The 23,809-nt window shown below is 34.8% G+C and overlaps 1 long non-coding RNA gene across 1 annotated transcript; it reads right to left on the reverse strand.

Moving 5' to 3' along the window:
• Positions 1-10,274: 10,274 nt before the first annotated feature.
• On the reverse strand, positions 10,275-20,718 carry LOC145269855 (uncharacterized). The gene is made up of 2 exons (XR_013865270.1): positions 20,158-20,718; positions 10,275-10,861 (listed from the first exon to the last, which is right to left on the reverse strand). It is a non-coding gene; the product is annotated as an uncharacterized LOC145269855 (long non-coding RNA).
• Between the last annotated feature and the right edge of the window lie 3,091 nt (positions 20,719-23,809).

Consider the following 23,809-nt stretch of genomic DNA (forward strand, 5'->3'; position numbering starts at 1 on the left):
GTTTGGTTTTTAATGTGTATGTGTGTGGGGGTCAGGCTCTCCAAAATGGGGAGGGGGGCAATTTAAAGCAGAATAAAAAAAATTATTTCAGCGTGTTTGGTCCACCGTAGTCGAAAGGCGGCAAACGTTTCCAAACTGGATCGAAAAAATTATGATATTTTTAACACAAAGGGCACAATATTTATCGATTTTTTTTTTGTATCGATTCTTCAAAGCATGCTCTGTTTAATAATGGTCATTCATTATTCGGCTCGCTAAAAAGAAATTGTTAATTTATTTATCAAAGATTTTAAAATGTCTTTTTTCGTATAAATATTAAAAAAAATTTTTTGTTTGTTTTGCTTAACTTAAATTAATTATTTTACTTAACATATTCACCGAATTTCACACTTCAAAACTCAAAAGTGGGATAATTAAACACAATCGAAGTTCTGATATTCAGACATTAAAATAAGGTATGCAAACAATTTTTTTTTAAATTTATAATCCCGTCCATTACAACAACACAATATGTTTTGTTCAGTTTCAGATGATTATTTTAAGCATATTTGAAACCCCCTCAAAACAAGGGGGTTTTGTAAGCAAAAAAAAAAATATATATATATATATATATATATATATATATATATATATATATAAAAAAAAATATTGTTTATGAAAAATAAGTACACTATAATAATCGCTGAAAATTTCGTATTGATTGGATAATTACCTGATTTTTAGTAAATTTTTAAAAAGACGGTCCGTCAAAAAGTACTTGCCTTCCCCCCCCCCCCCCCCCAGTTTTGGCGGTGCCTAGTGGAATCTAAATGAACTTAATTGCGAGGAAATATAGCAAGCATATATCCTATGAAAGAAGGTAGAGGAGTCACTTACACAAACACTGGAGAATTTAAAATGGAACATACCCGGTTGGTTGTTTGACCGGCATAGGCGAGCGTGGAAGAACTACATCCACCATACACGTGGACTAGTAGTCCACTGGACTACTGGCTAGAGTGGAAAGAGTGTGCTGGATTGAAAAACCCGCTACTATGACCAAGTCTCGTCGTAATCACGTTTACGAGAATGAGTTAAAAAATGTATTCTGCTAACTGTTTATACAACAACCGTTAGCGTACTTATAGTTAAATTAATTTAGAATACATTTTTTACTATTGGAGATTTAGGCACAAAGAAGAGGAAAGAAAAATAAATAATGATTAAAAAAAAAAAATGAAATAACGTCGCAGCAAAACGAGAAGTATAAATACGGTGACAAGTAGGTTTGTCCCTGATGAAATAAATACCGTTCCTGAAAACATGATATGCACCAGGTCGGAAGAGAGAGAATCAGAAAGATCTGGACCGTTTACATCTTTTGAAATGTTTCCATAGCAGTATTGTCTGCATACATATCAACGATGATCTTAGAATATAATATAAGATATTGTTGAAGATCCGGAATTGATTTTTTGTTTGTTTGTTTTTACTCATGTTCAGCCCAAACAAGGCATATTGCCACTTGGACGTAAGGGGCTACTAATTGGTTCCATGTCTAAGAAAGATTAAAATGTTGGTTTACGTTGCATTGTTGTATATTAATTGTTCTATCATAAAGGGGTCCGTGTGTGATCGCCTAAATGTCTTTCTATTAAATGATATGTTCATATGCTTTTGGGTGTGTGTGTGTGTGACATGTCATGTATTTTCGGACATACCTTCTGCGTCGTCGATGTTGGTCCATCTGGAAACATCTCGTGTCTTGGAGGGGAGACCTGGTACCTGTTTTAGATGAAGATTTATTTCACTCCAAGACAAGGAATCGGTTTTATAGTTCATTTCACTTTCCAGATGTCTCGCAGAAGGATGGAAAGCGAAATTCTGGCTTGCGTGGTTCTGTTCTACATATGTCAGCGCCCCCCCCCCCGTGAAGGGGAGGAGACAGCGGTGAAGCTGTCCGTCCTCTTCTAAGTCTAAACCAAATCTCCTCGATTCAGCTAACCTGATCACGTGATTCACACGCAATCTGATCAGCTGACCCTGACTTCCGGTCAACGTGTCTCAATATAATTTACACATCTCCCTCTCTCTCTCTCTCGTCATTCTATAACAGCATTTGAACTTCTGCATATCAGTACAGTTTGGGAAACAGGTAGCAGGAAGGGAATTCCAAAGTGTAGCCATTCTAGGGAAGAAGCTATTTGAGTAGAAAACTTTGACATATAAGGATCTTAACAGTGAAGGGGTGTAAGTTTGTTGCTAAGCGGGTTTGTCAGGGACATGTACGTTGTGCAGCCTAGAAAGAAAATGATCATCTATGTTTTATGTAGAAATGGAAATCGATTGAAACTTTAACGAAAAACCAACACTCATAAAATAAAGCAGTACATCTGAAATTCTATTTTTTCTTCTTGTATAGCAGGGGGTTTCATATTGGGGATCATATATCGGGTAATACAGAGGTAACGATGAGGGAGACATTTATAACAGAGTGTGAGAGGGAATTCATTATTGAACGAATGTGTAATACTGTTCTTTTACATCAGAGCGGGATAATCATTACTTATGATGGAGGAGGGGGACACATTACTTGGAAGGAGGTTACACAAGGTTCATTTAAGATGACAATAGAAAAAACACAATTACCTTTCAGTTGTTGTGTGACGACACGAAGGCAACAGTTACAAAAATCGACTGGTCGAAATGATGATGATGTCAGGAATTCACATTTGTTCGACATGGTTAAACATCTACCCCTTCGCCTCTAAGGGGACCCTCCTCTGACCATGTCAGCTCTTTTCGACCAACTTTGCTGACTGCTCGAACTTGACTGCCCGACTGCCTTGATCTGATTAAAAACTAGCTCCTATATTGAGAATTCCCTTTTTACTATGACGTCAGATGTGTGGTTCCAAAACGTGACCAACTCACGTGGCTAAGCATACGTTTGTCCAAAACACACTTCTGCAAAGAAAGAATTATCAACTAACCTATTTTTTAACCTAACTTATTTTTTACAATATATTTTTAATTTGTATTGTTCATTCGTTTTAGCTGACATTTTAATTCAGTTTTTATAAAAGAATGAACCAAATTCTTTTTATAAAACAAACAATATCGAACTATTTTTTTATAGAATTTAACAATAGCTAAGTTCTAACATTCCAATTCTAAATCTATTTCTGAACCTTGCTTACAAGGTTCGAGTCTCGGTTTATCCTAATCTCATTTTCCGCTTATCTAATGTTCTTCTTATTTACATGGAAAAGGGGCAGCCCTTTTTTCCTGTAACATTCTTACCTTTACAAATTTATGTGAAGAGATGTTTTTTTAATCACGTTCACCCCAAACATATTGCCACATTCTGTTTACATTGGGAGGGAGGCAAACCCCTCCCAATGTAAATAGAATGTTTGTGAAATATTAAACGGTTATTCTGCTCGGTTAATGTCGACACATTACTTACAGAAAAACGGTTAATTAGACTGCAGAAGCACTTGTTAAAACTATACATGTTCTATAATTGAATACCCCCTCCTCCAAAAAACATAAAAATGTTTTTGTAAATCGCAGGTGAAAACTTACTGACAGCATTATTTTTAAATGAGGTAAGAACTATTTTTATTTTATGAAAATTATTTCTAATAACTTAAAGTGTCTGCTATGTAATCGTGCACCTTGTTAAAAGTCCCGTGACTACACGCACAATCATACATTTCAGTAAGAATCGCCATCTTGTGGCGTTAACAAAGATAGTGAAATGGCATTATATAGTGCCAGGGTCTAGGGGTTAATACCATGCAAACGGTAAATTTGCGACAGGTTTAAATATCAGATTTGTTGTCAGTAATACCGAAAACCCCTAAAAAAATAAATTTTATTGGCTAGTGTTCTGTTGTAGTTAAAATAAAATGGTTTTTATTTTTTAAAATAAAGGTTGAAGAAATATTTTTAACTCAGTGATGAGCTTTGGAAGATTGTTGGCAAAAGAAAAAAACACAATCGCCAAAAGATACGTGTTTTTTTATTTCTCATTGACACATGAAAAAATCACTTGCAAATGCGACTGTTTCACTTGCAACATAAAGCCCTGCTATTCTGAAAGAAAACAGGATTGAAAAGACATTTTTCATTTAGCTTTGAAAGATTGTCAGTGAAAAAAAAACAGAATTGCCAAAAGATAAGCGTTTTAATATTTCTAGTCACCATTTGGAAAAACCACTTGCAAATGCGACTGTTTTAGGCGCAATGTAAATCTCTGCTGTATAGATTTCCGTGTGCAAATTCGTCTTTCAAATTGGTACACGGCTAATGCAATAGCAGTGACTCCATTTTTTCTAAAATAAAATAATTTTGTTGCTTGTTTAGACTTGTAGTTGTAATTAAAATTTTAAGTAAAGAAAATGCAGAGATTTTATGATCTATGTACCCATCAAGGAATGAAGATGGCATATACCAAAAATCATATCATTTGATCAAGTAGTTTTTATTTTATTTAAGAAAATCAATTTTTTTCTACTTGCTTGATGCAAGAGAAACCAGTCACTATATTTGATTGAATTTGAATTTCATCCCTGGTTACCTCCTCCTTAGTACAGCACAATCATGTTGACACACCGATTCTTCTCAGATCACCAAAGTTAAGCAATGTTGAGCCTGGCCAGTACCAGATGGGTAACCATTGGGAAGGCTAGGCGCTGTACGCATCTTCTGGGAAGATTGGGCGTCGGACCAGCACCCTCACCCGAAAAAAGAACACCTCGCTACAAAAACATCTACAAAGTTGTTGATGGCCTATGCCCCTTCAGGGGCTCAAGGCTATGGATGGACGGATGGATGGATGGATTATCTTCCCCTTAATAATCTCTGTAGGGAAAATTGTAAGAAAAGAAAGAGAAAAAGTCAAATCCGAAAATGACACAAGACAAAATCATGTCTTATGTAAATTGAGGTGAGGTCGAGTTTGACAATATAAAAAGCCAGCATTTCTTCAGTTGGGGGGGGGGGCGATTACATCAACTGAAATGTTTTGAAAATGTCACTCAAGATGAGAACAGTAGTATGAATTCAAATAATATGAATGACCAATCCTCATCTCAAAAATTCAGAAATGTAAGATCCTGGTCAATACTAAAATGAGTGATTGATTTTATGAATCATGTTCAGCGTGGTACGATGCAAGTGTGCCCCACCCCAAAGAAAACAACACTACAGCTTTATTTTAAAACTTTTATTAACAATATCAATTCAGGTAACTTGATTATGTAGTAGAACTGACATCTATTCAATGTAGCCGCCTTCAGTCTCAATCACTGCCTTGATATGGGTCTGGTACTCGAATCATACCTTTTCCACAAACGCTGGCAGGAGTTCTGTAAATACTTGGCGGATGCCAATGTTTAGGATGGCTTTAGCATTGTGAGAGGTCATGTTGGTGATGTTCTCGATGTATGACCAAACAAAGTAGTCCAGCGAGTTCAAATCAGAGGAGGACAGGGAGGGGCAGTGAGAGAAGGGTACAGTCATAGCACTCCTTCTGAAGCCAAGCCGAGGTCTCTTTGGACTTGTAGGCTGGCGCCGAGTCCTACTGCCACACGTGATTGCACCAAGGGATCACCACTCTTCAGCACATCCAGGTTAACTTTGGTGTTGACTTTCAAGCCGAATTCAAAGATGTGAAGTGTCATGATGTGGCCCTCACTTGAAACCACACCAAAGACGATAACCATGGTCGGAAACTTTGGTGAACTGTGCCCTCAAGCATTGAACCACCTGGATTTGCATTTTGAGGGTGCTGGCAATGGTCCTGTTGTCATAACTTGGATCAGTAGAGAGCATGAGTTGTACAGTGGCGCATCTTCAATCTCGCTTGTTGAACTTTGTGTCACTTTAAGACATATTAGAAGGCTCCTATCGCTCTTGGGATTTGTACACAACTGGCCAACTAGTAGATGGTTTGCAACAAAAAGAAAAAGAAAACCGGTTTTCATCAAACAGAAATGGAATCATGTCGCCTTTTCTAGGGTGAAAATTTTATTGTTTCACCCTGTACATACATACATACATTAAATCTTATAAAACTTACGATGTCAATGTCTCCATTTTTTAAAGTGCACCTCCACCAATATGCAAGGTCACAGAGTGGCACAAGGCGACTCAAATGATTTCATTTTTGTGGACCGTTTTACTTATATATAAGGATCTTGTTTGTTTGTTTGTTTGTCTGTCTGTGTGAGGAACAGTCTCTCTCAAACTCCTCAGTCAATTTTGAGTCTACCGACTTGAAACTTAATATATAGAAGATTTGGATCTGTGGAACAAATTTGATTTAGATTTTAGCCAGTAAAACTAGCTGGTAAGGAGTCAAAATTTAAATAAAATTGGAAGTTGGCAGCCGTTAAGTCGACTCAAAGTACTCTGTGATGTATGCATAAATATACATTTCTACGTTAAAGTTGGCTCATTTTTAACTATTTTTATCCATCTGATGATAGCCCAAATAGTAATGATAAGGCTGGAGTGCTAAATGTTCTGGTTTCAATTCTAGCTGATGGCACCTAAGTTATCTTTTTTTTAATTTTTAAAATCACTACTATATGTTGGATATCAATATAATAATTAATTAAAAAAAATTGACTTTATAATAATAAATACAGAATCTGTATGAATTAAAATATATTTAAGCATATTTTACAACTAAATAATGCCAGGCGCCTAGCTAGATACACATAAAACATTTATGTCATAAAAAGCAAAGTATAACTATCCTGTGTTCAAAAGAATGAAGTTCATTTTATAAGTGTGTGAACACATTTAAAAATGTATGTAAACACATTAAAAATGTATGTGAACACGTTAAAAATGTATGTAAACACATTAAAAATGTATGTGAACACATTAAAAATATACGTAAACACATTAAAAATGTATGTGAACATATTAAAAATGTACGTAAACACATTAAAAATGTATGTGAACACATTAAAAATGTATGTGAACACGTTAAAAATGTATGTGAACATGCTTAAAGATGTATATACACACGTCAAAAATGTATATGAACACATCAAAAATGTATGTAAAATGTTAAAAATGTATGTAAACACATTTAAAATGCATGTAAATACGTTTAAAATGTATTTTAACACATTTAAAAATGTATGTGGACATATTAAAAATGAATATGAACACGTTTAAAGATGTGCGAACACATTAAAAATGTATATGAATGTGTTTAAAAGTGTATGTGAATACATTAAAAATGTATGTAAACGCATTAAAAATGGATATGAACACATGTAAAAATAAATATGAACAAGTTAAAAATGTACGTGAACACGAGTAAAGATGCATGCGAACACATTAAAAATGTATATAAACATGTTTAAAATGTATTTTAACACATGTAAAAATGTATGTGAACACGTTTAACGATTCATGTGAATGCATATTAAAAACGTTGCGGAGTAAAACATACGATCAGAACAGAATTGATGAAATAGTTGCCGTCTTGGATATCGTTCAAACTCCTTTGCTTAACATACACAGGCATCATGAATTGGAACAAATATATTGAGGACATTGCCAAGGCTACTGTGAAAAACAGGGACTCCCTCTACCATACTAGAAAATTACACCAGAGATATCTTAGCCCATGCATAGAGTATTGTTGCCACATCCGGGCAGGTACATCTACCAATAGTCTCCCTTCTAGACATGCTAATGTAAATTTTGACAAGATCACACTTAGTGCATGTCAGAAGAAAGTATCCTCATGCCAGATTGTCCTGACCCCCCCCCTGTACAGAGAGATCTTAGACATTTAAGTTGTTTCCTGTAAGCATTTAAGTTCTCTCCAGTAAGTGCTCAAATTCTCTTAATAAGGTATCCGAGAGACTAACAAGAAAGGTGGGTAGAGTAATATCGGTTGTATTGCCAGATAATTGTTCTTGCAGGGATTATCCTTCTCTTTAGGACGGTCCTCCCAAGTATTACATCCTCTTTTGTAATGTGGTATATGTTCTGTTGTTATGATACCATCATGCCAAAGACTACCATCACCTTTTGGGGGGGGAGAGACATAGTGCCGTATCTGTAATTATAGCTATATTCACAGGCATTATCTTTTATGAGGGATCCTCCAAGGTATTACCCTTTCTTTTGTAAGGGGGGGGGTCGCGGTATCTCTTCTGTTGTCATGATACCATCATACCAGGCATTATTTCCTCCTTAACATACAGTGTAGTATATGTTTCCCCTATATTTTTTTACAAAGGGGTCACCACTTATCAAGGCCTGGAGGCCACTCGAGGATGAGGGTTATTGAGTGTACAGTAGTCAATAGGATAATTTCTTAGTAATCGTTCATAGTAGAAATTGGATTAAGGGGACGGTTCATCAAGAATTTGTGGCTTCGTTTTGATGAAAGATTCAGTTTACAGTGCACAAAGAATCGCACAGATCTACATCATTAATGATTACTAAACTACTACCTTACATTCGTTAACTCTTATTCTCAAGTGGCCTTTGGGCCTTGATAAGTGGTGACTCCCTTGTAAAAAAAAATCACATGTTTGTGGTTTCTTATAGGGGAAAGTATCCTCAGGCAGGATTGTCCTGACAAACTCCTGTACAGAGAAACCTTAGACACTCGAGCTCTCTGTCTTTTTTTGCCTACTAACATATTTGTGGTTTTTCGGTTTTTGCATGATCCCTTAATCGTGACTTCTTTTTGATGGAAGATTCACGTATTTGTGACTTTGCTCCAAAGTGCATTTGTAGATTGCAGTTGATAACGAATGAAGAATTGTAGTTCACAGTAAATTGCTATTAAATCAGTTCGTGTAAATTTTGACAAGGTCACTCTAAGTGCGTGTCAGCATGATCCAGACTGGCAAAGACAAAGGTCCCATCACTTGCATACATGCAATTCAGGATCTGGGCAAAGCCAGATGTTAAATCCAATTACTGAGTGATTACTAGGGCTAGAACAACAGCATGTTCTTTTCATTATTTTGACTCTCGAATGTGTATTCATTCATATCTTATATACTTTTATATAGAGTGATGTGGTTCTCAGTAAATTCTAGTAATATCTGTGTCGGATATATACTCGAGAGTCAAAACAATGAAAAGAATATTCTGTTGTCATAGCCCTAGTGATGACATCAACCCCAGATTCAGATTATAAAGTTGGGGGTCATGGAACAATGAGATGGCATATATTTTAACCTGGATTAGAATTGCTAAAATGCAAAGCAATAAAACAATTAGAGGACAGTGTAGTATATGTTTCCCCTATTCACATATTTGTGGCTTCTCGATTTTTACGTGACCTTGACTTTTTTTTGATGGAAGATGCACGTATCTGTGACTTTGCGCCGGAGTGCGTTAACAGATGTATTTGTAGATTGTGGTTGACGGTGAATGAAGAATCGCACAGGTCGCAAGCAAACAACTTCTTTCCCGAATGCGACCGCATGTGAACCATTAAATGCGTTTTTTGTCGAAACGAACATCCGCAGATCCCACAAGAAAATGGCTTCTCACCAGTGTGGGTTTTAACGTGTTCGACCAAAAGTGAGTTGCGAGTGAAGCAAGATCCACAAACCTCGCACCGATGCGGCTTTTGCCCGGTGTGCGTCTGCATATGCCGTTTTAGACTGCGGTTGACCGTAAACGAAGAGTTGCAGATTTCACAGTGAAACCGCTTTGTTCCTGTGTGCGTTGCCATGTGCTCTATCAACGAATGTATTTGTTTGAATGAAGAATCACACTGGTCGCAAGAATGTGATTTTTCTGCGTTGTGCATTAATACGTGTCGCGCCCATTGCGACTGCGTTGCGAACGAAGAAGCACACACTTCACAAGTATGTGGTTTCTCTGTTGTATGCGTTAATACGTGTCGTGTCAACTGTGACTCGGTTGAAAAAGAAGAACCACATACTTCACAGGAATGTGGTTTCTCTGCTGTGTGTGTTATTACATGCCGCGCTAACTGAGTCTGTGCAGAAAATAAAAATCCACATATTTCACAAGCGTATGCTTTATCGCTGGCATCTTCATCCATTAGCTCCATTGGAGATGCTTTGTGTGAAGTAAAAGACTTGGTAAGAATAGGATTAATAAAAAATTGTTCACACGTGTTTATAAGTTTAAAACAGTGGCTCCGTGGTTGGGCTCGAATCTTATGACTGGCAGGAAGTGCCACCTTTACACTGATGATTGTATAAGCATTGAACACTAGTGTCTGTAGGAATAAAGAATAATTATAGCTTAATTATGTGTATATATATATATATATATATATATATATATATATATATATATCCAAGTGTTGACTTGCGTATTTAAAAAATTGTGATTTGGGTATTAAAAAATTTGTGGTTTTAAAAATTGTGATTTGTGTTAAAAAATTGTGATTAGCTTATTTAAAGAATTTAGTTCAATTAGTTCTCAGAGATCAATACACAGATCACAAGAATATGAGTAATCTTTTTTTATTTTTAGCACAGTTTCTTCCTAGAGATCAACATTTTTCCCTCCCAGGATCAGTATTTGGTTTATTTAAAAAGATATTTTCTAATTCAGTAAGTAATTTTTTTAGTTTTTAAATTGAACTTGATAAAACAGACATTTTTTTTCAGATCAAAATTTCTATTTCATTAAAAAATATTTTTTAATCAATGTAAAATATGATTTCTATTTCATTAAAAAATATTTTTTAATCAATGTAAAATATTTAGGCATAGGAAAAATTTCCGAATATTTTTGGAGACAGACTTTCCATATTTCAGGTCATCCACAAAATCAAGATCCATTCAAATCCAGCAAATCAAGATCCATTCAAATCCAGCAAATGATTTGTTTTCAGAAAACTCTGTAAATAGAAAATAAAACAAAATTTTAAGATACATTTCCAGACAGAAGATTAAATTAATCAACTTATTATATAACAGGGTTTGAACTACCCAGTAGAAAAATCAGCCTTGTAATGGCAACGATTTATCATTAAAACCCTAAAAATGATTTTCTTTGTTAAAAAAAAGCTACTTATGGAGGACGGTGTTGCATGTTATTGGGGTTGGCGACTCGATGCTCTATTGTTAAGTAGAAGATTAAAGATATTTGCCGTTTGGCTTCCTTTGCCAAGTAATGAAGATGCAAAATATGCTGATACACAATAAAAACCAAAGTAAATTTATTTACAGCAGATACAAATAAATGATAGTAAAAGTTCAGTGAGAGATTATAAGTAACGTTACTTGCGTTTATAGTCTTTGATCAGAGGTCGACAGTGAGGTCAAGGGCGGACTGGCGTTCGCCAGACTGGAGACCATTTATCATTACATCTGCACTCTTTGATGTCCAATGAAGAAAAAGAATGGAAGATACAAATCGGAAGTGAAGGTGACTGTATCGCCCCCTTGTGACTAAGAATGATATTACTAGAGTTAAAAGGGGGAATAAAAGAGTTTGCCTAAAGGTCATCCGTTTGTATTTGTGTGTCTGCTTGTGTGGATAACTCGATTTCCATATACTTGATCAATTTACCTGATTTTTGGAATATGATATTTTCATTTAGTGACATCATTGCTTGTCTCTTTCTACTCCATTTCAGAAACTACTTGACTTCTGATGCAATCCTCCTCTACCCATACAAATCAGATATACCCTAAGATGTCTAAAATATGGTTGTCTTCAAGTCCAACGTGAACAAGTTTCTGATGAGTCGTTCCACTTAAGTTAACAAATTTACCGAACTTCCATTACTATCGATTACTATATTGTTCTTTTGACTACTCTACACTCTTTAACCCTTATCCTTGAGTGGCCTGTCGGCCTTGATAAGTGGTGACCCTATGTAAAAAAAAAAAAATCATATGTAAATCATAAAGACTTTTCTGTACTTTTTTTTTAATTAGGTTGAATTCTGGACTTGAACTCCTTTTTTTATTAATTACTAACGCAAGAAGTGGTGAAGTATCTGTTTTGTTGTCATGCGTTACCTTATTTGGAAGGTCATTGTAGACTCTGTTTTTCTCCACTATAAGGAGCTACTATGATTAGATGTTGCAAATTAAATCCAAGAAAGCAGTGAAGGTATACATACAGCATCAGTAATTAATTTCTCTTTTGTATTTTTTTTCTATTATTAAATTATTTTTATTTAATTTTCTGAGACTTTAATCGTAGAAGACTTTATAGTGTGTGTTTTTATTTCCATTTTGGTAATGTTATTTTTTAATGTTTCATTAAAAAAATACATTTTTACTAATCCAAAAAACATTGCAACTATTTTCTGAGGAATATGTTTTCGTCTCTGATGAGTTGTTTGGTGGGCTTCTGGTCATAAACAAAACATGTTTAAGACATACTTTATATAAAATATAAATAAAATATGAACGAGAATTAAATTCGTTTTCTGTTTTTTTTTATGGGAGCATCTTGATTGCACTTAAAGAATTCTAAGGATTCTTTCCTTTTGGCATTTAGTAAGAAGTATGGTTTGTATTACTAAATTCACAAAGAAAAAGCCCTAGAAATCTTTAAGCACAATCAAGACAGCCTCATAATTAAAAAAAAACACTTAACAGATATATTATACTACCTACAAATAGTAGCACCCAAAACGAGTAAAAGCAACGCCCTATATAAAAACTAAACTAAATAGGTATAGAAATATCTGAAATAATTTCTATGATTAGAGATATAATTCATAAACCAAAATCTAATTTCAAGCTGGCATATATTCCATACTTTATCATGACTGTGAACAGATATACATTGGCAAAACACAACACAGTCTTGACAAGAGAATATACAACCATAAAAGGGACATGAAAATGAACAACACCTTAAATGCCATTTTTTCCCACATTATGAAGCATGACCACCATTTTTGATTTTGAAAATGCAACACTTCTAAAAACAATACATAATAAATCTACACCTCGTTTGATAGAATCCACCCTTATCTCCCACTCCTTCAATGAAATTAAACAAAGGAAAGGATCTAATATTTCTCTGCAATTATGTAAAATAATTATCCATGAAAATAATTTTTTTTAAAAGCATATATTGTATATACACATGTAAAGTGAACCGATCAAAATTCATTGGTGCCTGTTGAACACTTATGAAGTCGATGCAGTTGATTTCAGAATGGTAACAGAGATGTAAGTGATAAAGCACTTTCTGAACAAGGCATAAAAAAAGAGGCTGGCTAAACGAAAATGCATTAAGAATGATGGTGACTATGTAGAAAAATAAATTCTGGAGCGCAAATGGTTGCTTGTTTTTATGGTACCACTCCTGTCTTTGTAGCTCTTCAATTGTTTTAGTTTTTGAGTTAAAAAAATAGGAGGCCTTACTTTTGGAATGAATCTCATATTTTACACTTTTAGCACCCAAAACAAATTTGTTTTTTGAGATCCGGAAGTTTGAAAGTTTGCTCTTGTAAAACAATTTGGGCATTTGAGATCCGGAAGTTTAAAAGTTTGCTCTCGTGAAACAATTTGGGCATTTGAGATCCGGAAGTATGTAGAGCATTTGAAAACAGAATCTTACATGAGAAATAACACCCTACCTGAGAATTCTTCCTTCAAACTTCTCGGCCTAACATTCATGTGCAATATGAATTGGAAAAAATACATTGAATGCATTACGAAGGTTTCTGCAAAGAAGGTGGGTTCCCTCTATCTAGCTAGAAAACTACTCACACCTGAGAGCATCCTGTACGTCTACAAGCCCATCATTCACCCATGTATGGAGTATTGTTGCCATATTTGGGCTGATGCATCTACTATAAGCCTCTCCCTCTTGGACAAGGTTCAAAAAAGTTTCCAATCTAATAGGTCCCACTTTGTCAACTAAGCCTCAACCCCTGTCTCATCACCGCAATATTGCATCTCTGTGCCTGTTTTACAAATATTTTAATGGAATGTGCTCTGATGAACTTGTTGCACTTGTGCCCTCTTGACGTACATATCACTGACAAACCAGCTTAGCAACAAGTTGTGATCCCTGAATGCCAGAAAGCTTTCTATTCTAATAGTTTCTTCCCTCGAACCGCTAGACTGGAATTCCCTTCCTGCTACCTGCTTCCTTAGCTGTACTGATATGTAGAAGTTCAAATCTAATCTAAACCGACATATTCTTAATCTTTCCTAGGCATCGTCCCAAATAGTAGCCCTTTATGCCCAAATAATCACTGATTACTTCCCCTTATTATGTTATCTCGTAAAACATGTCACTTACTGGTAAAAAATGGCAAGTAAATAATGATAATAATAATAAAAAAAACTACTTGATCAAATTACATGATTTTTGGAAAATAAAATCTTCATTCCGTAAAAACTAGGTACAATCTAAAAGTTTGGTATTATTTTACTTTAAGAACCGTCTCACGTTCGTATAGAAAAAAAATCTTTTTTTTGAAGATTTCGTCATGTTTTAAACAAATATGATAACTGTTTCTGTCGCATGGTATTAACCCCTAAACCCTGGGACTATTTTCGCCTATTTAGCAGCTTGCATGAGCACGTGGTAACATAAAAAAGGCTGTTATATGGGCATTCGTGTGCGTACAAACTGCCTTCTCACACAGCATAGTAATCTTTGGTGAACAATTTAAAATTAGATGAAAAACAAGTAGTTTTCCAGATATTAAGCAATGTAAGTTCATATGTTATCAATGGTGGCCATTTCTGTATGCACAAGTGCGCATACGCATACAGAAATGGCCACCATGGATAACATAAGGAATTACACGTATCTGTACAGAGATTTTTCTTTATTTTTGTTTTTCAATTTCCTTGTGTCTTTATTGAAAAAACAAAACTTTTAGCCAATAAACAAAGAAAAATGCCCCCTTCACTCGGTGGCCATAAAGTGGGTGCTCATTTCAAGTTGAATTTTGGTGGGAAAGTGATCACCTACCTTTTGAAAAAGTAATTTCTTCATATCCTGAACACTATTTCTCTGCGACGGAAACGGTTAGCATATTCGTTTTTAGCACACCGAAATCTAAATATATATATATATATATATAACCGACGGTACCAATGTTTTTCTGACCTTCTGTATAATTTAAATAAATAAATATTAAGCTCATATATCGAAAAAGGTTTTTCCTTTGTAATCGAGCACTTTATTGGAATTCTTTCCCCCAAAACAGTAAACAAATATATATATATATATATATATATATATATATATAAGTGAAGGTGTCTGCGTGTGTGCATTTCCCTATGCAATAACTCTCTCAATTTTTAGTCTACAGACTCAAAATTTGATATACAGGGTACTGAGATTTGGGAAAATCTATGTGATCAGTTTTCGGCCATAAATTTGGCTGGTAAGAGGTCAAAGTTTATCGATTTGGCCTTTGAGAACTCTACCGAACTCCTCCAACAATTTGGGTCTAAACACTTGAAATTTTCGATATAGGTTCCTTCGACATGGATCTAACTTAATAACTTGATTTGAGCCCAAAACAATAAATGATAAAGGGTCAAAGTTAAAAAAAATTGCCCGCTTTTTTTTTTTTTGCTCAACCCCCCTCCCCAAACACCCGGGCAACACCGGGCACCCATACTAGTATATCTATAAAAGTGAAAATGTGTGTGTGTGTGTATACATTTCTCTACCAAATAACTGTCAATTTTCGGTCTACAGACTCAAGATTTGTACATAAGGAGTATTGAGATTTAGGAAAATCTTTTCAATCAGTTTTCAGCCAGAAATTTGGCTATCAAAGGGTCAAAGTTCAACGATTTAACCTTTGACAACTCTACCAAACTCCTCTGCCAATTTTCGGTCTAAACACTTGAAATTTTAAATGTTGATTACTTGGACATGGATAAAACTTTATAATTTGATTTGATAATAAATGTTAAAGGTTCAAAATTGGGGTCAAAGTTAAAAAAACAAATGACTTCTGCTATCTCTACCAAATTACTCAGACATTTTCTGGTCTAAACATTTGAAATTTTACATAAAGTGTATTCAGAGATAGAGCAAGCTTTTTAATCAGTTTGGGTCAAAAATTTGATCTGCCAAGGGGTCAAAGTTCAAAAGTTTTGACTTTTGCGGTGTCTCGCAAACTACTCAGCCAATTTTGGGTTTAAACATTTGAAATTTATACATAACGGGTATTCAGACATGTGGCAAGCATTTTAATCAGTTTTGGGATGAAAATTTGGCTGCCAAAAAGGTCAAAGTTGAAAGAGTTGACCTTTGCAGATTCTACCAAAATCCTCCATCAATTTTGGGTCTAAAGACTTGAAATTTTAGATGTAGGTAACTTGAACATGGGTAAAACTTGTATTTTGATTTGAGACCAAAATAATAACTGTTAAGGAGTCAAAATTATGGTCAAAGTTAAAGAAATTGATCTCTGCGGTCTCTACAAAATTACTCAGACAAATTTTGGTCTAAATATTTCAAATCTTACATAAATTGTATTCACAGGTAGGGAAAGTTATGAACAGTATATAGGGCTAGTAAAGCTGGGCTGAACTGCCAGTACATATATATATATATACTAGCAAAAGTACCTGCCAGTATATCTATAAAAGTGAACGTGTCTGTGTGTCTGTGTATATTTCCCTATGCAATAACTCTGTCGAGTTATTGCATAGGGAAATATACACAGACAGACACACAGACACGAATTTTGAGTCTACAGACTAAAAATTTGATATACAAGGTACTGAGATTTAGGAAAATCTATAGGATCGGTTTTTGGCCAGAAATTTGGCTGTTAAGTGGTCAAAGTTCAACGATTTGACCTTTGAGAACTCTACGAAATTTCTCTGACAATTTTGGGTCTAAACACTTGAAATTTTAGATATAAGTTCCTTAGACATGGATCTAACTTAATAACTTGATTTGAGCACAAAACAATAACTGTTAAGGGGTCATGATAGGGGTCAAAGTTAAAAAAAGTGACCGTTTTCTTTTTTTTTTTTTTACTCAACATACACCTCCAAGCACACGGGCAATACTGAGCACCCATGCTAGTATATCTATAAAAATGAACGTGTCTGTGTATCTGTGTGTGGGTGTGTGTGTACATTTCCCTATGAAATAACTGTTAATTTTAAGTCTACAGACTCGAAATTTGATATACAGGGTACTGAGATTTGGGAAAATCTTTGGGATCGGTTTTCAGCCAGAAATTTGGCTGTTAAGGGGTCAAAGTTCAACGATTTGACCTATGAGAACTCTACCAAACTCCTCCGACAATTTTGGGTCTAAATACTTGAAATTTTAGATATAGGTTCCTTGGACATGGATCTAACTTAATAACTTGATTTGAGCACAAAACAATAAATGTTAAGGGGTCATGATAGGGGTCAAAGTTAAAAAAAGTTGACCTCTTCGGTATCTACCAAATTACTCAGACAATTTCTGGTCTAAACATTTGAAATTTTACATTTACAAGGTATTCAGAGATTCATCAGTTTGAGTCGAAAATTTTTAGTTACCAATATATATGCATGTATGTTTGCATGTCTGCCTAAAACTTTTGACAGAGGCGACGGATTTTCAGAAGGTCAGTATCGTTTTAAAGTCCGACCTTTTAGATGACAAATATCGAGAAAAAAAAAAAAAGATAAAAAAACAACAACTAATAAAGATGAGAATAATAGTCCGAAATAAAAATAAATTAATATATATAATGCTCATCTCAAAAATGAATTCCAATTAAGGAATAATATATATAAATATCGAGAAATTGGCTAAAAACATGAAGATCTTCACCTTCAACTGGGAACTTTTCTACAGGGGGAGGGGTCGCTTTTTTGCTGATATTTTTGAAAGTCATCCTCTCCTTTCGATTGTCTAGCCTTTAATTTAAAAAATGTCACTTCCGGTTTGGCGGTGGTCATAACAGCATAGACGTCAGGTTTTTTCCCCGTTCTTTTCCTCCTTCGCGGTACGAGTTTGAGCATGCCTTCCTACTACCACTTTTTTTTTTTTTGCTCAACAGGCACATCCAAACACCTGGGCAATGCCAGGCTGAAATGCTGGTATATATTTATAGTTATAAAAGTGTGTGTGTGTGTGTGTGTTTTTGTGTATGTCCAAGAAAGTCTTTTTTCCGAGAACCGATCGGTCGCCTCACAACTTCTTAAAACTTTTTATATCGCGCCTAAATGATAATATCTATGAGTTAACAACCGGGGTCGCCTGTCTATTTAATTTGCTCGACTTTGAAAAGATAAATATTCGACATTTTTCGATTGCCGCATGTGCATTCAGCTTTTTTGTATAAAAAAAGAAGCAAACAGACTCGCGGTAAATATAACACTGTCCCGCACTCAAAGTTGACGTCATTAACTCATCAAAAAACAGGCATCTGCCGTTAAACGTCAAATGTTTTTAGTCCGCTCTTATTATTTTCTAACCGCGCGTCAAGGTTTCATTTTGTTTTAAAACAAACACCCGGCCAACAATTTTTCTTTTCATTTACCAAAAAACACACTTACAAACACCCGGGCAACGCTGATACCCCCCCCCGGTAGTATATATATAAAAGTGAACATGTCTGTGTTTGTGTGTTTGTGTGTGTGTGTGTGTGTACATTTCCCTACGCAATTCTAATTATTTTCTAACTGCGCATCAAGGTTTCATTTTTTTTTAAAACAAACACCAGGCCAACAATTTTTCTTTTCATTTACCAAAAAACACACCTACAAACACCCGGGCAACGCTGATACCCCCCCCCCGGTAGTATATATATAAAAGTGAACATGTCTGTGTGTGTGTGTGTGTGTGTGTGTGTACATTTCTCTACGCAATAACTCTCTCAATTTTCGGTCTACAGACTCGAAATTTGATATACAGGGTACTGAGATTTGGGAAAATCTTTAGGATTGGTTCTCGTCCAGAAATTTGGCTGTTAAGGGGTCAAAGTTCAATAATTTGACCTTTGAGAACTCTACCAAACTCCTCCGACAATTTTGGGTCTAAACACTTGAAATTTTAGATATAGGTTCCTTGGACATGGATCTAACTTAATAACTTGGTTTGAGCCCAACACAATGCAGTTTAAGGGGTCAAAGTTAAAAATATTGACCGCTTTTTTTTTGTTTTTGTTTTGTTCAACATACACCTCCAAACACCCGGGCAACGCCAGGCACCCATGCAAGTATATCTATAAAAGTGGACGTGTCTTTGTGTGTCTGTGTACATTTCTCTATGCAATAACTCTGTCAATTTTAAGTCTACAGACTCAAAAATTGATATACAGGCTACTGTGATTTGGGAAAATCTTTGTGATCGGTTTTCGACCAGAAAGTTGGCTGTTAAGAGGTCAAAGTTTATCGATTTGACCTTTGAGAACTTTACCAAACTCCTCCGACAATTTTGGGTCTAAGCACTTGAAATTTTAGATATAGGTTCATTGGACATGGATCTAACTTGATTTGAGCCTACAACAAATGTTAAGGGGCCATGATAAGAGTCAAAGTTAAAAAAATTAACCGCTTTTTTTTTTTTTTTTTTGCCTGAACCCCCAATACCCGGTCAACGCCGGGCTGAAATGGTAGTATATATATATATATATATATATATATATATATATATATTGAGAACTCTACCAAACTCCTCCGACAATTTTGGGTCTAAACACTTGAAATTTTAGATATAGGTTCCTTGGACATGGATCTAACTTAATAACTTGGTTTGAGCCCAACACAATGCAGTTTAAGGGGTCAAAGTTAAAAATATTGACCGCTTTTTTTTGTTTTTGTTTTGTTCAACATACACCTCCAAACACCCGGGCAACGCCAGGCACCCATGCAAGTATATCTATAAAATATAATATAATATATATATATATATATATATATATATATATATATATATATATATATATATAATTTCGATACGAACATGAGACGTACCTTAAAGTAAAATTTTACCAAAAGTTTTTCTTCGTTTTTGTTTATCGCTATAAGCCCTAGATTTTTTCTGTATTTTTTTAAAAATTAAGTTGAATTCTAAACAAGAACAAAATTTTTTTCGTTAAAAAGAATATAAATAAATTAAAGTTGACCAAAAAAAAAAAGGATTCACTACTTTTATATCTGAGAACGGAATCATTTTTTTTTTTTTTTTTTTACATGGCGAACATTAAATAATTTAAGCAAATTACAAACTTACTTTTTCGGATCTTTGACGTTTTTTGATTTTTTTTCTTTTCAATCTGTGTTCGTTTCGAAAAAAAAATGTAAATCAAATAAAAAATAAACGACGGATTTTTACATTTACAAATCTTGTCAGTGTGTGACGAATTATTTGCTTTTCAAAAATCGCCATTAAAACAAGGGAGATAAGCGATGAACGGACTTAAGATCCCCCCCCCCCAACAACAACAAAAAAAAAAAAAGGGCCACTTTGCAAATTTTGATTTTCTGATAAATTGCTTCCTTTGGTTCTTGTCCGGGTGAAAGTATACAATATTTAACAAAGCCCTTTCCTCTCTCAATAGTAAGAATGGGTTTCTAAATAATTTATTATTTCATACGGTCCGTATTCTGCATAAGTTTTCGAATTACTAATTAGCCGGTCGGTCATGGCTGACGGAACGAGAGCAAAAAAGAGGCACTTTGAAAATTTTGGCTTTTTCATAACTTTCTTTCTTTTTTTTTATTTTGTCCAGTTGGAAGTACAAAAAACCTCCATGTTAAGAATGGCTTTCTAAATAAGAACTTGCCTCCTATGTTTTTTTTTATTTTATTTTATTTTTAAGTTTTTTTTTCAACAGATTATTATCGAATGGATATTAGTCTAGTCTAGATTATCAAAAAAAAAAAAAAAATGAAAAAGTCAATATTTAAATATTTTTAGGGGTCCTCAGTTTAATGCAACGTTTTAATAAATCGAACACACATTTTAGAACCATTCGACGTTTTTAGGCTAAATTTCCCGAATTTAGATTAAAAAAAAAAAAAAGTTTAGCTTTTTTTTTTCTTTTCTTTTTGTTTTTTTTTTCGTTTTCTCCGCATATTTTATATGGTTATCTTCAAGTTTCTTCCGTAAAAATTGAATGCACGCGCGAAAACAAACACGGCGAACAGTGAAAACAATAGGCCTGAATACCCGTAAAAAATCAATTTTTTAAAAAGTAACTCTGTGGTTGTTCTTCTAGCGTTCATTGCACTTAGAAAGATTAAATGTCGATGATGGAGTGATGGACACAACTTGAAGAATGCGTATGAAAAAAAGAAAAAGAAAAATTTGAAAGGAAAAAATTTGCCAGGGCAAAACCTTTGTAAATGTTGGGTGACGAAACTTGAAGATAACCATAAATAGGCAAATGTGTATTTCAGCGGCGTAAATTATTTGACAGACAAAAATTATAAAAATTATTTATTTTTATATAAAACACATTATTTAAACCGAAGGCTGAAATAAAACCCGCAACAATTTAATTTTCATTTTTTTTTTCAACATTTTTTATTAGACTAAATGTATAACAATCGAAATTAATTTAAAAAAAAAAGGCCAAACTGCTAAAAAAAAAAAAAAAAAAAAAAAAAAAAGGCTAAATCCGCAAAATTTGGCTTAAATCGTTGACTGGTTCTAAAATGGGATTGCATTAAAAATTGAGCACCCCCTAAAGCCAGACGGCCTGATAGTATGCATATGAAATAGTCGAAGAAAGCGAAATTAATAATAAAAAAAAAAGGCAAAACTACTTAAAAAAAAAAAAAAAGTGGTTAAATTCACGAAATTTAGTCTAAAAACATCGACTGGTTCTAAAATCGATTTACAAGAACGTTGAAATGAGCACCCTCTACAAATATTTAAATATTGACTTTATTTTTCATTTTTTAAAAAATTTATTTTTACTCTGGTAAACTAATCGATAATAATCCGATAAAAAATTGAAAAGAAATGATGAAAATAAAAATAGAGGGGAGGGCAAGATTCTTCAGGTCCACCGTAGTCTTTTTGTAGGCCGTGTGGTTCTAAAAGGTGATCGATTTATAAGAACATTGCATTAGAAACTGAGCAGAGCACCCCTTACAAATATTTAAAATATTTTGACTTTTTTATCCCCCCCCTTTTTTTTTTTGCTAATCTGGTAAACTAGTGTCCATTCAGTAATCAATCGGTTGTCTCAATAAAGTTAAAAAAAATCTACTTGCCTGTGGAGCACTGGAGCAGTGGAGCACTGGAGCAGTTCTACTGCCTGTTTTCCAACTAACTAAAACATGGTCGTCTTTCTGTAAACGGTCCTGGATATGACCTTAAACTATATCCAGTGGTGAGACCCCAGCTTGCGGACTTTGGGGAGTGTGGAGTTGTGGAGCTACCCTTTAATTGCCATTGCTCCCAGGTACGCTCTGACCCGGAGTGGTAGTACCTGTTAGGGTCCCAACTATGGGTTAAATAGAATTCGACTTGAAAACAACAAATATATTCTATTAAAAAATTGTTCTTCCGACTCTTTGGATTCGGCATTAAATAACCTGAAAAGGGTTGATATGCCGTAAAACAAAAACAACCAGCCAACCACTGTAAACAAGTTTTTGTTGAGCCGTCCCTTTATATAATCAAATTATACTGAATATCCACCACAATCAATCACTAAGCTGTTGCCTCGATGACCACTGTACACTCATTAACCTTTAATCTCAAGTGGCTTCCGGGCCTTGATAAGTAGTGACCCCCTTATAAAAAACCCCCAAAAAAACAAATAAACGCAGCAATTCTATAATTCTGTTAGAAACAGAAAGTTCAAGAAGTAGCTTTTTGAACTCAATAATTGGAATGTTGCCATCAAGGTTCCTGATAATTTAACAATGTCATGGACTGATATATGTACAAGGGTTCCTATTTACTTGTCTCCCCTCGAGGGCAGAGTTGGTCGGTTTTTAATGTGGGGACAATCCAGCTCCTCAAAGAGAGGCACTCTGGTTAGGAACAAAGATAAAGATCGTCTCAGTCATGAAAGATTTCTCCTCCACTGACCGAGAATAGAAAAGGCGAAGTGTAGCATCAGAACAGATACTACACTGTGATCTTGGCCCGAATATATGTACAAGGGTTATTTAAAAAGTAATGCCTTTTATTTTTTATTCAGCCCAAATGGATCAGAGGGGATTGCAAATTTCATTGTTATGATGACTGAACTTATGCATTCATGACCTGAGAGTTTCATCTCTTTGTTGCAGATATTGATGGTGTTAATCTCCAAGAAAGCAACTCCTGTCATGGAAGCAGAGATTTTTCCATGCAAAAACAATTGAACTAATCAACATTCACCGGCGCCTGTTGAATGTTTACAAAGCTAATGCAGTTGATGTCAAGAGATGGGTTTGTTGATTTCAGAGTGATGACGAAGATTATTTTTCTTTCATTAGAGGCTGTAAGTTTATTCTTCCCTGGCTTTTTTCAGTCATTCCATTTTATCTCTCATAACAATAGTTGGATCATTCTACTGCTCCAGAATGTACAGTTTCTGTGTTTTCTTCTTTTTTTTTTTTTTACACCAAACAAAGCATATTGCCACTTGGACATAAGGGCTACTATTTGGGATTGTGTTTAATAGGTGACTGTGAGGAGTTAAGCAGCGAGATGTCTGTTCACATTACATTTCCAAAGTTAAGCAACAATGAGACTGGCCAGTACCAGATGGGTAAACATTTGGGAAGGTTAGGCGCTGTCATAAGAAGTCGTGTACTAAGAAATTTCCAGGTTGGTATCTGGAGGCACATTAATTCACTGAAAGAGATGCACCCCTAGTCTTGGTTAAAACATGCATCGAGGAGAAGATAATTCTGATGACGTCGGCAGCTGGACGTTG

This window comes from Euprymna scolopes, chromosome 45, assembly GCF_053919585.1.
Source record: "Euprymna scolopes isolate OS-2025 chromosome 45, ASM5391958v1, whole genome shotgun sequence".
Lineage (NCBI taxonomy): Eukaryota > Metazoa > Mollusca > Cephalopoda > Sepiida > Sepiolidae > Euprymna > Euprymna scolopes.